The 16,676-nt window shown below is 40.4% G+C and overlaps 2 pseudogenes across 2 annotated transcripts in view; one reads left to right on the top strand and one right to left on the bottom strand.

The window, feature by feature from the left end:
- Positions 1-1,201: 1,201 nt before the first annotated feature.
- LOC307188487 (RNA/RNP complex-1-interacting phosphatase-like) lies at positions 1,202-10,137 on the top strand (annotated as a pseudogene). The gene is made up of 5 exons (XR_013831752.1): positions 1,202-1,488; positions 2,346-2,421; positions 3,394-3,524; positions 6,491-6,614; positions 10,011-10,137. The product of XR_013831752.1 is annotated as an RNA/RNP complex-1-interacting phosphatase-like (transcript).
- The window catches only part of LOC307188491 (RING finger protein 11-like), a 45,575-nt pseudogene continuing 38,915 nt past the window's right edge, over positions 10,017-16,676 (bottom strand). Inside the window, exons 2-3 of the transcript XR_013831754.1 lie at positions 12,162-12,448; positions 10,017-11,940 (exon numbers count right to left, since the gene is read on the bottom strand). The product of XR_013831754.1 is annotated as an RING finger protein 11-like (transcript). The remainder of the gene's footprint in view (positions 11,941-12,161; positions 12,449-16,676) is intronic.

Genomic DNA, 16,676 nt, shown 5'->3' on the forward strand with positions numbered 1-16,676 from the left:
AACACTAGGGGTAACTGGGTAAAGGGAATACTCTGTACTATCTATGCAACTTTTCTATGAATCTAAAATTATTCCCAAGAAATGTTAAGGGAATTATTAAGCTTTTATACCTATTAATTAATAACTGTATTAGAGAGTAACTACAGAGATCAAATTGGTGAATAATAGCTCTTCCTTATAGATAAAATCTAAAACTAGAAACAATGATTGAATTTCTTCCTAGCACCCTCCCTTTAAACCTGGTTGTGAAGATTACTACCAGTGTATGTAAGATACTTTCAGAAATTAGAAACTGAAAAGTAAAACTAACAAAAAATATTTGTTATTATAAATAACAATGGAATTTAGTATGCTATTATACCTTCAGACCTACTGTAGGACATGCTGTTCTTTGCTGTTCCACTTGTGGCAGGATTCATAGTTTTTCTAACAGGTACAGATCCCTATGCCTGATACTGTGAGGAAGTGTTATACTTGAGCTCCACTCTTATCTCTCTCAGGCATTTTTTGGTATTGTCTAAAATGTAAATACATACTGTCAACCTCCAGCATGATACCAGGCACATAATAGAAACCCAATAAATGTTTCACTGTGAGTGGAGTATAAGTTGATAGAATATTTTTGAAGGTTGATTAGGAAGATTAGATTGATTGAAAATCAATATTTTAAGTTTGCATCTCTTTCTTTCCAGAAATTCTAGTTCTAGAAATTTATATATAGCTATACACATGTATACAATGTGTATAGGTTCACATTGCAGCCTATCTGTAACAGAGGACAGAAACAAAATACCCCCAAACTGAAAACAACTAAAAGTCCATCAATATTGGACTGGCCATGTAAATTATGTAATGTGACGCAGCTATTAAAGAGAATGGAATGTATGTACGCAAAAATTGACTGGGAAGATCACTATCCAAGACAGATTGTAGACTATGTATATTATGCTGCTCTTGTATAAAATACAGGAGCTCCACTACGTAGAAATACTTACATACAAGATACAACAAGTGTGAATGTAAACACTTGGGAAATATCTGAAAGAACCACACAAGATACTGGGAGAGTGGGACAACTTTCCATGTCCCATGATTGGAATTCTGAAGGGTAAACACACGAACTAATGGACCTCTGCTACCATCTTACGGCAAGGGAGGGAATTGCAGGCGTCAGACTCCTCTTTATTAAGGAAGCGTCTCAGTCGGCCGGCGTAATGACGTCATCTCGACGCGCGGTGGCGCATGCGCAGTAGAAGGAGGCCCGCGAGCTGCGTGGGTTTGTGCATGGGCGCTTGTGGTTTGGGGCCCTGTGCTGGCACCGGGGGCGCCGGGTTGGCGACTTTTGCACTCTTGGCATTGGGTGGGCGGCATCTTGGGGGTCGCATGAGCCAGTGGCATCATGCCCGTGGGCGCTGGGGTCAGCGTCGCGGCTTTTCCGGACGGACGTTCGTCGGCCAGGAGGAAGGGCGGAAAGCACATCTCGGAAAGGTAATACGGCTTGGCCCCTGGGCCTGGGCTTCGTCTCTTGTGCTGTCGCCTGTCACAGTGGCCCCCGCGCGCTGGCCCGTCCGCGCTGTGCTGGGGGTACTGGTCGTCTCGCGGCTCAGTTCACAGTAGCTGAAAGGGACAGTGTGTGATGTTCTGGTTTCTCCCTATCGTTTTAAAAGGGAGGCTCTGGCCATTGCTCCTCGGGTAAAATGCAGGGGGACTGCTTTTTAAGATGGGACTGTCAGTGTTGGGGACCCTCCTTAATTACCAGAATGGAATCCCCTTCAGTTCCTCAAGCTGTGTTGTTTAGGCACAGAAAATGTGAGTAATTGTTACTGGAACTAAGTTTGAGTGAAAAAACGCACCGGTACCGCCGAATTTTCGAACTAATCTTACAAAAGTCAGTTCAGATATTATTCTTCACTGTGTTTCCTAGCATTAAGGAATTTTATTATCAGGTTTTGTATAAGGACTAAAAGTAAATTGTGAAGTGGAAGAATTGAGTTTAAACTATTTCAGTCAACACGCATGTATTAATGATACCTTAGTAGTCAACAGCGGGCTAGGTTTTATCAGGGATACAGAAGTTCTGGCCATCTCTGGTTTTAGATATCCCTTATTTGTTGAGACCTTTGCATTGTTTTGTTGCCTTTTATCTGTTTTCAAGATGGGAAAACAGGAACAAGGGAAGTATAGGTTATTACTAGGTGGGGTTGAATAAGTGGAGCAGCAAAATGTAAAGCAGAAAGAAGAGGGACCTACCCTAGAGGGATATGATTTCCATTTTCAAGGCGCATTCATCCTACGCAGGGAGACAGCCTAACATAAAATTTGCCTAACAAAAAATATATTAACAGGTGGAAAGACTATCTCCCAGTTGAACAGCGGATGCCTGGGACTCGTTTCATTGCTTTCAAAGTTCCTTAAAAAAAGGTAAGCAAAAGTTAATACCGTATTCTTTCAGAAATCTGAATTCTCCATATAGAGCCCTGGCTCTCAACCCCATCGTACTCCATTTTCCCTTTTTATAGCAAATACTTTTTAATACCTCTTTTACTATCCAGAAATGGAATTCATAGATAAATACAACCTACTTTTGTACTTAATAAAATTTTAAAAATACAACAATGGAATGCGCTAACTATAAATAAAGAATAAAGTAATTTATAAGAAAGTAATATGTATCTCAGTATGTAAATGTTTGGGGATGACTATACTAGAAATAAATAGTCAGTTACTTGTACCATGAATGCAGTAAACTATGGACTTTGATTGATAATGATGTGCCACTGTTGGTTCATGAATTCTAACAAATGAAGCACACTGGTATGGCATGTTGATAATGGGGAAGGCTGTGTGGGATGAAGGAGAGAGAGTATAACTGGGAACTGTGTACATATTGCTCAGTTTTGCTGTGAAACTCAAACTGCTCTAAAACTAGTCTACTAATTTAAAAAGAAAATTGTGTTGCTGGCACTTGAATAACCAAACAGATCAATCAAACAGAGTACATAAATAAACCAATACATAAAAGAATATTTAGCCATCCTTTATATAGGTAGATATTCAAGAAGTATTTATTTATGTGTCTATTTACAGGCACTCTGCTTGGAGCTGGCAATACAGTGGTGGGCAAAATTGATGTGGTCCCTGCCTTCTCGGAGTTTACAGTCAGGTTAGGAGACCAACATGAAATAAACAAACATAGAAATAACTATATAGAAGTGAGCTTATTTTCTTCCATCTAATCTCTCTGGAAGAAAGGATTGTAATATCGCTTGTAAACTCCAGAGGAGGAAACTTTACTTTCAATCTCATATGTTAGCATCACAGGTTTTGAATAAATGGATAATGTAGTAAAGGATTTTAAAAATATGTTCTTCCTTATTTTATTCTTTCTGACAGAGTTTTGAAAAGAATCTTGCTCCAGAAGAACGTTTCTCCCCCTTGGATTTCTTAACAAAATCCAAGGACAGAATGAAGAACTTGGGCTGATTATTGACTTAACATATACTCGCCGCTGTTAAAAGCCAGAGGTAAATGGAAGCCATAATTGAAAATGACCTTCTTTCTGATACTGTAATAATTCATAGTAGTTCAGTAGTTATCATCTTATGCTAAGGTGAATCCTTCTCTCGTGGGTTCAAAAAGGGAAGCTAGTGGTTTCCTGTAATTGCTGTTTCAAAATGAGATTAAAGATATGAATTGAACTATAGTATTTGGCAGTTGGCTCTAGATATGCTTAAGAAATTCTGTAAGCTTCCATGTTCTATATTTTGAAAATGAAGTAAACTTTTAGTAGTTACAGTAGTATCCTAAAAAGAAAGAAAGGTATGTCCATTATGTCTTTAGCACTTATTTTAAGCAGTTGCCTGAGCATGTTTAAGCATCACTGTAAAAGACAATTGTTCTCTAAGTTTTATGCTTCCTTTTCCTAATGCCTTCTGATATAGTACAGAAACCCATATATTCTCTTGGCCCATGTAGGACATTCCAGTGCAAAAGAATTATCCTTCTTCTGACCTGTTCCATGGCCTTGGGAGACAGTAACACCTAATGTCTTTTAATATTTGTAGAGCAGTTTGTCATTTAGAAAGTTCTTTCATATCCATTGACTTAGTTAATCTTCACAGCAGTCCTTTGCTCTTGAAGTGGAAGTAGCACTGATATCTCCTACTGAGTGCTTACCCTGCACTAAGCTCAGAGGATAGACAACTACAATTACTAATTTTACAGATGATGAAACTGACTCTCGGAAGAATTGAAATTTCAGCTCTGTTATTCCTTTTTTTTATTGTGGTAAAATATAGATAAATCATATTTATTTTAACCATTTATAAATATGCAGTTCAGTGGCATTAAGTACAGTCACAGTGTTGTGTAACCATCACCGCTGTCTATAACCAAAACTTTTTCATCATCCTCGACAAAAACTCTGTAACCATCAAACAGTAACAACCCCATTTTCCCTCCCACCAACCCTTGGTAACCTCTATTCTACTTTCTGTCTCTGTGAATTGGCCTATTCTAGGTACCTCGTGTAAGTGGAATCTGCAGTATTTGTCCTTCTGTGTCTGGCTTATTGCACTAGACATCATGTTTTCAAGGTTTATCCATGTTATAGCACGTAACGAAATGCCGTTTCTTTTTTGGCTTAGAAAATCCCATTGTGTGTATATAGACCATAGTTTGTTATTCAACGGTTGATTGACACTTGGTTGTTTTCCACCTTGTAGGTATTGTGAATCATGCTGCTATGATCATTGGTGTACAGATATTTGTTCAAATCCCTGCTTTCAGTTCTGTTAGATGTGCAACGTAGGTAGTAGCAGAGTTGTTGGATCATACGGTAGCTCTACGTTTAACCTTTGAGAAAGTGCCAAACTGTTTTCTACAGTGTTGTCTTGTTTTTAAACAATTATCACAAATTTTAAGCATATACAAAAGTATAAAAATACTGTGAATGTTCCTTGTATACCCATGAACTCATCCAGCTTTCTTATTTACCAACTGATGGCTGTCATGTTTTATCTATACGCCCACCTGTTTCACCCCATTCCATATTATCTTGAAGCAGCTCCAAGACAACATGTAATTACACCTGTACGTTTTTGGTACGTGCATGTAAAATATTGGACTTTTATTCCTTAATATCATTTTTTAATATTAAATACCCAGGGAGTGCTCAAATTTGCAGTTGTCTCCTAAACGTCATAAAAAATTGTTTATAAGAATTTTGAATTAGATCCAAATAAGGTCCACACTTTGCCGTGGATTGTTAGGTCTCTGAAGTCTTGTTTCATCTATAAGTTCTCCCTCCATGTCTCTCTCACGTTTTTTTTCCTCCTTGAATTTTGATTTTAAAGAAACCAGGTAATTTTTCCCATCTAGATGTCGATGATTACATTCCATGTGTTGGTAACATATTCTTCAATCCTTTTTTTTCCTGTAAATTGGTAGTTGATCAGAATGAAGCTTGCATGTTTTGTTTTGGCAAGACAGTTTCATAGGTGATGATGTGTTCTTCCATGGAGACATGTATAATTGTCTCTTTCTGTGGTATTAGCAGTCACTGATGATTCATACCTACATCCATTAATTCAGTTGAGGCTTCAAAGAATGGTGAATTCTGTTGTTCTTTTTTTCACTTATTAGCTGGGTATATTTGTACGAGGAGAAGATTCCCCTCATCAACTGTTTGGTTGCCCAGTTGTAGAGGCATGATTCTCTTCTTTTATTTAACAGTTTTCAGAATAATGAGTTGATTCACAAATATCCTCCAGTGGTGACCAGTTTTGTAAAATTTTATTTACTCCTATCACCGTGGACTCCGTTACAGTTATTATTCTAACTGAGGCCCTATCTTTGGCCAGTTGGAGCTTCTCAGTGACTCCTGAGTCCTTTTAACATGACATCAGTTGTTTCTAGACTTTTTCAGTGGTCAGAGCTAGGAAATACGTATGTTTGTTTATATTTTTAAAATATGTCATATGTTCCTACTGCTACTTTCCATTTAAATTCAGAACTAGAGAATTTTCACTTATCCTTTTCTGTCTTCTATTGATAGTCTACTTTCTCCCACCCCAAGAATACCAGTTCTCAACAATGCCTGAAATTGCCTCTATTTCCTAATTCGAATCCAAGTTCTTCTGACTCTATTCTACTACTCTCCTTAAATCACAGCCGCTTTATGGCCCTTGAAATGTAAGATAGAACATAAATGTACGTAGAACTGTTTATATCATTTTGAGTTACATGTGCATTCATTCATATAGATTTGCTTTTCCTTTTGCATGCCTGGTAACTGTCCGTTCTGCAGTTTTAATGAAAATCAAGTGATAATTACTGGTTAAAGCAGCTTTGGAAAAAATGGCTCTCATCAGAATGACTGACATACTAAGTTTAATGTACTCTCCTGGTTTATATCCTGCCTTCTCTAATTAATTTTTTATTCTTTCGCTACAAAGGAAATAATACATATTTTCATGGTTTTGCCTTATAGGACTTACCAGAAACTATTCCTTATTTAAAAATTTGTACAATTGGGCATCAGGTGTCAGATGATGACGCTAGTTTTAAATTCCAGTGTGCTGTTAATGGGTTTCTGAAAGAACATAAAAATAACGGTGAGTTGCTTTTGTTTCTGTTTTTCCTTTACCTGAACTTTGGTATGCATTTTGAGTGGGGCTGGGGATTTTTAACATTTTTAATAGTTCTGGCATTAGTGTCAAGTTGTGTTTGGTAACATTAAGGTGGAAATGTCAGATGGTGCTAATAGAGTACAGTGTTTTTCCTGTTTATGGTCACAAACAATTTAGTTTGGAAAGTGATTTTTGTGAGAAATATGAACTGAGCTAGCTTACTTATCTCTTTTTTAAAAATTTGAATGGAAAATACATAAAAACATAAAAATGTTCTTTTGTCCTATTTATTGGTTGAGAGGTGGAAGAAAAGGTTAAGACTCTCGGGTTCTTAGCGTACATAAAAGAGAAAACAAAAAGCAAAGGTTCCGAGTGAGACAGATCCCTAGAAGCAAAACAAAACAGAGTGGACCAGAAGAGCGGCTTCCTCATCATATATGTGTTGAAGATATTTTTGCTGCTTTTACACTTCGGTGCAAGTGAGGAAGAACACTACCACCTCTTATTCTTATCTTCAGACAGGAAGAACTTAAAAGGCTGGTGTTTTCTTGTTTCCGCTTTAAGATCTACTCTGTTGATAGTAGGTCTTAATAGCGTGTGAATTTTAAGGATCCACTTGCCTTTTTCTAGCATCTAACTATCAGAAGGAACATGGTGTTTGCCATGTTTTAAGACTGAGGAATCTTTTGTCTTTGGAACACCACTGACGCCCATGTGAAAGTGTTCATTTTGTCCTCTTTCTAAATTTAGCCTGAGGAGTGTGCACTTTATTAAATAAACATAACAGACAGTAAATATTCCGTGTATATATAAAATGATGCACGTATATACATAAAACAGGGAGTAGGGGAGAAGGAATAGAGATGGAGGTGGGAAGATAGGGGATAGGAGGCGAGAGAGAGAGGGAGAGACGGGAATTTCAAGATAAATTTTCATTCTATAACCTGGTTGCTTAATGCAGGTACTAGCTCTTAAATATCTTAAGCCCTATTCACAGACCTTCTGTGTACTTTAGCTTTAAAACTTGAGAGGCTTGGCCTGTCCTGTGATAACCAGGGTGTCTAGAAAGGAGGCAAATTATCTGATTTGTTTAAACTGTAGTCACAGAAATGTTCCCTCTTAAGATGTTAGGGCGCAGCTGCCGGCCTACTCACTTCCTCCAGGCTCCTTTGTGTGTGTTCTGTCTGTTCCGCGTGGGCTAGAAGATCCTTACAAGTGCATGAGAACACGTTTGTAAACCTTGATTGTTCACATGTTATACCAAGTGTAGTCTGTTGCATATGCTGACTCCTCTGTGGGTCTTCTGCATGGAGTGGGCTAACTTCACCATGCTGTCTGCCATTGCTGTCTCAGGACCTTAGTTATGATCCATTGGTGACTCTCCTCTGCTGTAAGGCCCTCCCACAGGTGCCAGGCTCACTGATAATGAGGAGGAGACTATACTATGCACTCCCTAGGATTGGTAGAGACTCAGAAAATAAATTGTTTCAGTAAACACCGAGAGCCTTATAGGTTTGTTGTTAGGGCACGGGGATACAGAGGTGAGTAGAAGTCTTTGTTCAGTAGCAACTTACAATTATCTAGGAAGAGAAACATGTAGTGAGTATAAGTGGGTTAATTATGATAAAAGAATCAAGTGCAGCAGGAACATAGAGGAGAAATTGAGGAAGGCCTGACTGAGGAGACAGCGTTTGAGCTGGGCTTGGGGGAAGAGGATTTTGCCAGAATGAGGAAAGGACAGCCCAGGTATTGGGGACAGGTACAGAAGGCACAGGGCTTGAACTTGTGCTCTGGAGGGGCAGCCTCTGGTGTGACTAGAGGGTAGTGTGAAAGGGCAAAGAATTCATACATTCATTTTCAGCAAATATTTGTATAATACCTTCTAAGTTGAAGGCACTGTTCTAGGAAGTAGGAAGAGAACAAAGTTCTTGCCCTTACGTATTTTCCATTCTAGTGGGGGAGAGAGATGAATAAATAAGTCAATATATGGAGTGTCAAGTGGTGGTAAATGCTTTGGAGAATAACAAAAGAAGATGAAGAGGTGAGGGAATGTGGTAGGTGATCAGGGAAGTCCCCTCTATTAAGATGTCGATTGAGCAGAGCCTTGAAGTGAGAAACAAGCCATTGGCTATCTGGGAGAGTGGAGATGGGGTGGGAGGGTGTGTTCTGGGAGAGTGGAAATGGGGTGGGAGGGTGTGTTCTGAAGCAGAAGGAATAGTAGGTGCAAAGTCCCTGAGGCACGACTGTGCTTGGCATGTTTGAGGAATATTAAGGAAGCCAGTGTGGCTGGACAGGGGAAAGTGAGTGAGGGCAGGGCAGTAGAGAATGAGATCAGGGGAGGCTGGCAGGGCAAAGGAGGGAGGTGGGTGATGTAGGTCCTTGTAAGTCATAGTTTGAACTTCTAATTCAGTTGGAGAGACAGACTGATATTTGTTTATAAAGAGTTCTCAATGCTGTGCTAACAACCTGGGCTCTATTCTGTGCTTAGTGAAGATGTTCAAGCAACAGAGCAATCCAGCCTAGTTTATATTTTAGAAAGATAACATCTTCCATGTGGAGGATCAGTTGAAATAGAAGAGACTGTTAGAATTATAGGGCGGTAGTAATCCAGGCAGATGACGAATGCCAGACACCACCTAGTCACAGACATACCTTTTGCAGAGATCAGCTACAGGTTGATGTTTTATATTTACTTTCTCATATAATTTTTTTTAAGTGCTGGACCACGAATTACTGTGGCATAGTTGGAAAAATCTGAGACTCGATTCTAGTCTTTTTTCTGTTTGCCTGCTGTGCAGCTTGGGCTTACGTCTCAAGCCTTACTTTTTCATTGTGAAATAAAAACGATACTAGTTAACCCGGGAAGTCCACAAGCACATAGACCCATAGTATGTGAGGAGCAGTGAATGAGAGAAGGAATGGAAGTGCTTTGGGACCCCAAGAGCACTTCAGAAACCGTTTGTTCTTTTTAATATTGAGCATTAAAATTGAAGGCATTCCATTTGTTTCACTCAAAAACAAATTCTATTCTTCTGGTAGCCTGTTTTTGTTTTTGTGTTTCCACTCCCTTTTTCTATAGTCAGGTCAGTTCCTGATGGGCATTCTCCAGTCCACGCTATTGCATCTGATTGGAGGCTATGCAAAATTTCCCAGAGACAATGAATTTTGACTTTATAGTAGTTAATTCTTGATAGTACGTTCCTGCAAAAACACTCTTTCTTCAGAGTTAGTGGTCGTGTTTTGGTAACTAATAAACCACTAACCTTTTCAGGTTAGTGGTCGTGTTTTGGTAACTAATAAACGCTACTCTTCAGAAAATTGTATAACTTGTTTTTAGTGTATCTACTTCGCTTACTTAATTCCATATTCCCTGTTTTATAGACAGACTTATTGGTGTCCACTGTACCCATGGTTTAAACAGGACTGGCTACCACATCTGCAGGTGAGTTGCCAACCCCAAGAGGCAGACCATGTTTAAATTGTTCTGTTTACAGTAGTAATGTAAGCTGAATGCAACAAATGCAGTCAGAGAAATGTAGGAAGTGGAAGGGAAGGCAATTTTGCCCCCTACTCAGAGGTGACCACCAGTAATAATTTAGCACATACTTTTTGAGACGTAAAAAATGCAGATATAAGCATATACAATGGTCCCTTGGTATCTGCAGGGGATTGGTTTTAGGACTCCCCATAGATACCAAAATCCTCGGATGCTCAACTCCCGTATGTAAAATGGTGTAGTATTGTCGGCCTTCCATGTCTGCAGTATATGGAACCGTTGGATATACAGCACTGACTGTACCTGTGATTTAATGGTATAGTATTTAGACATTCTGGTTTATAATTTAATATATGGTGGACATCTTCCTATGAAAATATTTGGAGACCTAAATCTAATTTATTTATTTATTTATTTATTTATTTTTCCTCCAAATTTGCTTTATGTAGTTGGATATAAATTAATGAACCAAAACTTAAGCAAGATACATGTAAGGATTTAATAGAACCTGATACTGTAATTCTTTCAGTTTTTCTCAAACTCATCATGGGGCTTGTAAGAAAATTAACCAACATGGATACTACTACAGTTGAATGTCAAATCCTTAAGTGCTTATGACATACTAAATTCTTCTATAATGCACTTATGAAGAACCCTTCAAGAGACTTGTGTTTTGTATGTAGAAAAGTGTTGATTTCTTTGAGGAGTGAAGCATTCAGCTTTCGTGGATAAATCCTTGTTGGGCTGAGGCAATCATTATCATATCCCTCTTTGCCATGAATTGTCTTATGAATGGTCATATCAGTCTGTTTTGGCAAATGAGTAATTAGGGGAAGGCTGTTATTGTGCTTATGAGAATGATATTTTTCTCTGAAAAAAGATAAATATGCATTAGGAAAATGACCATTGGGACTCTTTTTCTGCTTCCTCCTTGTTTTGTTAGAATATGATACTTGGTTTTACAGCAGCTATCTTGTGACCCTGAGATGACTGTATGCCAATAATGACAAATGGTAGATTAGAAAGAACCAGCAAAGACAGAAAACAGCAACATCAATAGTAACAACAATCACAGCAAAAAAACAATGGGACCTGAACTTGTGGAGTTCCTATAAAGTAAAAAATAAATGCTCTATGTTTATTCTAAAAAAAAAAAAAAAGAACTATGCAAAAAAGCTTAAAACTACCTTTTTTGTGCCAGTGTTATAAAATGTAGCTTTAAATAAAACCTTGACCCAAATGCCAGCAACTTCAGAAAAGAATTTGGGTATGGGGAAGAAGAAAGATATTTCACTTAGGAAAAACAACCAGTATCTTTCTCCTAATCTTCTACACACAATTGAAACATTTATAGCTAATGTAACACTTTACACAAATCCTATGTACTGGAGCAATAACAAGATCTAAATACAATTATATTTTTAAACACTGGGCGAAGGCTTTACATAAAAATAGCATCCTACTTTTCCCCCTGAATTTCTAAAATATCACATACTTTTCCCCAACATCTGAAGCCGTTCAGGAATTTTTAGGAAACTTTCATGCATGATCTTAATTCCTAATCCCCCGCTCTTTGGGCTCAACGACAAAAGATCAAAACCACCAAAAATGATGGTTCTCTTGAAGTCAGGTGAGAGACACTGGCTCAGTTAGTCTCGTAGGACAAAAGCAGTGCTGCATCAACTGTCTCCATGCAGGAGGGGCATGTGAAGGATCTCATCAGCCAGTCATCTGTACAGCCCAGGTGACCTGCATACACAGCAGAAATCAAACTGGGTTCTCATAAACAAAGTCCATCATACAGATCACACACTCCTGGATCTTTTTTTATAATATTTGTTTTATTTTATTGATTGATTTTTTTTTTTTTTGGTTGCGCTGGGTCTTAGTTGCAGGCGGTGGGCTCCTTAGTTATGGCATGCAAACTCTTAGTTGCGGCATGCGTGTGGGATCTAGTTCCATGACCAGGGAACGAACCCGGGCCCCCTGCATTGGGAGTGCGGAGACTTTAGCCAGTGCACCACCAGGGAAGCCCCCCGGATTCTTTTTTCTGATCCGTTTCTTCCAGGGTCATAAACTCCTTTAGGCTGATGCTGTATGAGGCCTATTCTTTTGAGCTATCCTATTTTGTTCCTCTCAGCTGTGTTGCTAGGCGAGTCTGGCTAGGTGTTGGATGATAGACCAAAACTGGAACTTGATCCAGATATGGCAGCAGCGGCTCCTGATCCAGCTCCGTCCCTTTGCCAAAGCTAGCCCAGCCGAACTGAGACTTGTGAGGCAGGGAGATGTCATCCGAAGTGGGGGACTTAAGGCACTTCCCCATCTGTCAGACAGAGAAAGAAAAATCCTGTATGATCTCACTTTATATGGAATTTTTAAAAAAGCTCATAGAGGCAGGGGGTGGAGGGTGGGTGAAATGGGTAAAGGTGGTCAATATGTACAAACTGCCAGTGATAAATAAGTCCTGGGGATGTGACTATAGTTAATAATACCGTATTGCATATTTAAAATTTGCTAAGAGAGTAGATCTTAAAAGTCCTCATCACAAGAAAAAAAGATTTCTACCATGTATGGTAATGGCTGTTAACTAGACGTACTGTGGTGATCATTTTTTAAATTGAAGTATAGTTGATTTACAGTATTATATTGTAATAACAATATATTAGAACCCAGTGATTCAATATTTTTATAGATTATACTCCATTTAAAGTTATTATAAAACATTGGCTATCCTTATAGCTTATTTATTTTATGCATAGTAGTTTGTGCCTCTTCATCCCCTCCCCTACCCCTATCTTGCCCCTCCCCCCTTCCCTCTACCCACTGGTAACCACTGCTTTGATGTCTACATCTGTGCGTTCATTTCCTTTCTGTTACATTTATTGTTTATTTTTTAGATTCCACATGCCAGTGATAACATACCATATTTGTCTTTCTCTGTTTGACTTATTTCACTAAGCATAATAGTGTTGCAGCAAAAATAGAAATGAAGTTTTTCCTCTCCAGAAAATAAGGAAAGTAAAGGGGACAGTGAACAGGCTAGAGAAGACACATAAACTGGCCTGAAAGGGTTAATCGATCCTAGTTTTATTTAAACTGTTACTGATTTGTACTGTCTGTAACTAGATGTAAGTTTCACAAAGCTAAATTACATCCTGTTCCTATCACTCCCTAGCTGTCAGTGTAAATTACATCCTGCATCTGGTGCTTAAGCTCCCTGCACTGTCTTGTAGCAAATCACCCTGTGTAGCTGTTTGCATTTCAGGAAGCAGATGGCAGGCAGATAAGGCAGAGGCAAATGAACCCAAATACCGGTCCGCGGGACCCAGTTACCGGACTGCCTGATGCCAGCGATGCCGGTTATGAAATAATGCAAGAAGAAGAATGCAAGACCTTTACCACTTTGATCCTTATTACCACTCCCTGGACTGAGATGGCCGCCTGAGGGGCCAGGAGGCTAGCCGGGTCTTCCAGGCGTGTGTGGGCATCCTGTGTGCAGCCAGCGTCCCCGAGGCCACGCTCGGCCCATCATCACTGAGTGAAGCTGTGCCGCGACAGCACAGCCGACATTTTTCTGGCGCTGTGAGGACCTGTGTGCATTGCAGGATTCGGTGCCTCTGCCCGCCGTGGGCGCCTCCCTGTGGGAGGGCCTGCCGGACTTCAACACCCACCACCTGCGCAGGGTGGACTGGGCGCTGCCCCTGAGCACCCTCTGCCCCCGATCTGTATCCAGAGCTTCTTCCAGCCATGGCTTGGCGAGACGGGTTTGTACTTTCCACTTCCAGGGGCTCTCGTGTCGGCGCTGCGAAGCAGAGTTTTAGATGGTACAAAGTGGAGGGTGGGCACTAGAACCGGTGCCCAGTGCCCAGGTGTGCGTGCACTAGACGGGGCATGTGGCCTAAGGACTCCTGCCGGCTCGGTGATCCTGGCCGAGTGCCTTAAGGCTTCTAGGTCTCAGTGTTCTCATCTGTAGCATGGGCTTCACAGGACTCACTCTCTGTGGCGGTTACAAGGTCACTCTCTGTGGCGGTTACAAGGTCACTCTCTGTGGCAGTTACAAGGTCGCACTCTGTTAATGCTTATAGACTCTACAATGTAGAACACTTAGCACAGTTTGGAGCATCGTTCATTGTTCCACAGATGTTACCTGGTCTGTTGAATGACTTTGCCTGGTACACGCCAAAGCAATTAGGAAATTGATATATCCCAGCTTCATTTCCTTTTCATTAAAACAGGGCTCAGGAAAAAAAAATTTTTTTTCAATAGTCCTATCATACAGTGGAAAGAGCACTGGTGTGAAGGCAGCTTAGGGTTTGAATTCCAGAGTTTATGCTCTCTGTGGCCTGGGCAGGTTTCTTTTGCACTACAATCCCCACACTTGTAAAATGACATTAAAAACCACCCTTTCTGTGGGTTCTTAGAATTAATTAAGCAGGTTATGTGTGTAGAGTATCCTGGCACTTGAATGAGTTGTCAGAACCAAGCGCTGCTGGAGAGGATGCTTCTGCCCTAGGTAATGTCCCCTTCTACTGGGCGGCAAGTAAACACAAGCACAGTAGTCAGTGCTAGGGAAGAAGTGAGTTCTGGTGTTACAGAGAACAGAATCTTGTTTTTTTTAATTTAATTTTTATTTTATATTGGAGCATAGTTGATTTACAATATTGTGTTAGTTTCAGGTGTACAGCAAAGTGATTCCATTATACATATATCCATTCTTTTTCAGATTCTTTTCCCATACAGGTTGTTACAGGATATGGAGTAGAGTTCCTTGTGCTATGCAGTACGTCCTTGTTGATTACCTATTTTATATACAGTCGTGTGTATATGTTAATCCCAAATTCCTAACTTATCCCTCCCCCCCATGTTTCCCCTTTGCAGAGCACAGAATCTTGGAAGGGAAAGTTCAGGGTAGGCTTCTTGGAGGAGGTGCCATCCTTTCTAAGGATATGTAGAAGCTCCTGGGGTGGCAGGAGGGAGCAGTGTGTGTCAAAGTTGGAGAAATATAAGAAAATATGGCAAAACTAAGATACAGGACTGGAACTCAGTGTTTGGGAAAGAAATGAGAGTTGATACTGGAAATCTAGTGGGGCCCAACAGAAAGGGGCCTTGTTTGTCCTGTCAGAAGTTTAGATGTTTATCCTAAAGGCTGTGGGAAACCCTAAAGAACAGTGAGATGGACTTCTGGTTTAGAGACTCACTCAGACCTCCATGTGGAAGGCACTTGATTGGGTGCAGGGTGAATTGTAATCTAAGGGTCCCACTTAAGTTATAAAAGGTTGAAATGGATTTTGCAGATCCGAGAGAGAATGGGTGGGGCCTGGTGACCAGTTAGAAAAGGAAGGGCAGCAAGTGTGGGTGACGGTTTACAGCTGCATCTTTTTGTGAGATACAGTAGGAAAGGGATTGGGGGTGGGGAGAGGATCTTACTTCATCTTCAGTGCTTTAGAGGGGCCTGGTAGACAGGTCTGGGCCCAAGGTACAGATCTGAGCTTTTTGGGAGGACAGGTATTTGAAGGCATGGGAGATACTTAGGTTACCCACAAGAAGATCCAAAGAATCATAGGTCTGAGGGCTTTTAAAGTGAGTATATTGAGGATGTTTATAAGCTGAAAGAAAGTAGCCAGCAGAGAAAGGGTATTAAGATCTAGGAGAGGAAATGATTGTTCATTTGTTTTCAAAAAGTTGAATACTTATCGTGAGCCTGGCCCTTTTCTAGGATCTGGGGTTCACACCATGTGTCATCTCTTCTGTAAGAACAGTTCAACTCATCCCCTGGTGAAGAGAAATTAGATTTTTCTTTGCATCCCATTCAGGTGTAGGAACTGTTCCATACCTCTGAAGGGACTTTACTTAACCAGAGTAATAAGTTAGAAATCAAAAGAAATTAGAGCTGGAAGGCCACTGTACTTAATTTTGCCTAATATTTTACATTGATTGTAAGAAAAATTTATTGCAGAGCCCATTCTCTTCAGAGTTCCTTCACTGAACTTTCTTCATGTCTTGCATCCAGTGGGGCTAGCTTGTAGATTTTGGCCTCCTCCTAAATTTGCTTCTTCATCCACATTGCATTTTGCCCGGACTATGGCAGAAGCTCCTGGGTGGTTTCGCGGCCCCTGGACTCAGTTCCTCTAAGTTCATCTGCCTACTGGGGTTGAGTGATCTTCTAACATGAAAAGATAATGCCTAAAATAATGCTGCTAATGGCTTGCCCACACAGAGTTAGTGCATACTAGCCGCCCAGCGTGTGCTCTGCCCAGAGGCGTGTAGTCTGAACTATGCTCTACCAAGCCTCCTGGGGCTCTTTGGCCCTGAGGAAGGGGAGCTTTTTGTGATCACTCCCTTTATCTAACTGGTCCTTCAGCAGCGGGGTGCCTTTTGCTAATCAGTGGAGGCACCCTTACTCAGCCAGTGGTAGCCCCGGACCTGGTCACCTGTGGGATACAAGCCATGCTCTCGCCCAGGCTTGATTCGACCAACATCTCTATTTTCTGTCCCTTCTCACACTTGGACCCCTGGCCTTTAGTCATCCCCACCTGCAGTGCCCAGCAGGA

Source organism: Stenella coeruleoalba, assembly GCF_951394435.1.
Source record: "Stenella coeruleoalba genome assembly, chromosome: 7".
In the NCBI taxonomy this organism is placed as follows: Eukaryota; Metazoa; Chordata; class Mammalia; order Artiodactyla; family Delphinidae; genus Stenella; species Stenella coeruleoalba.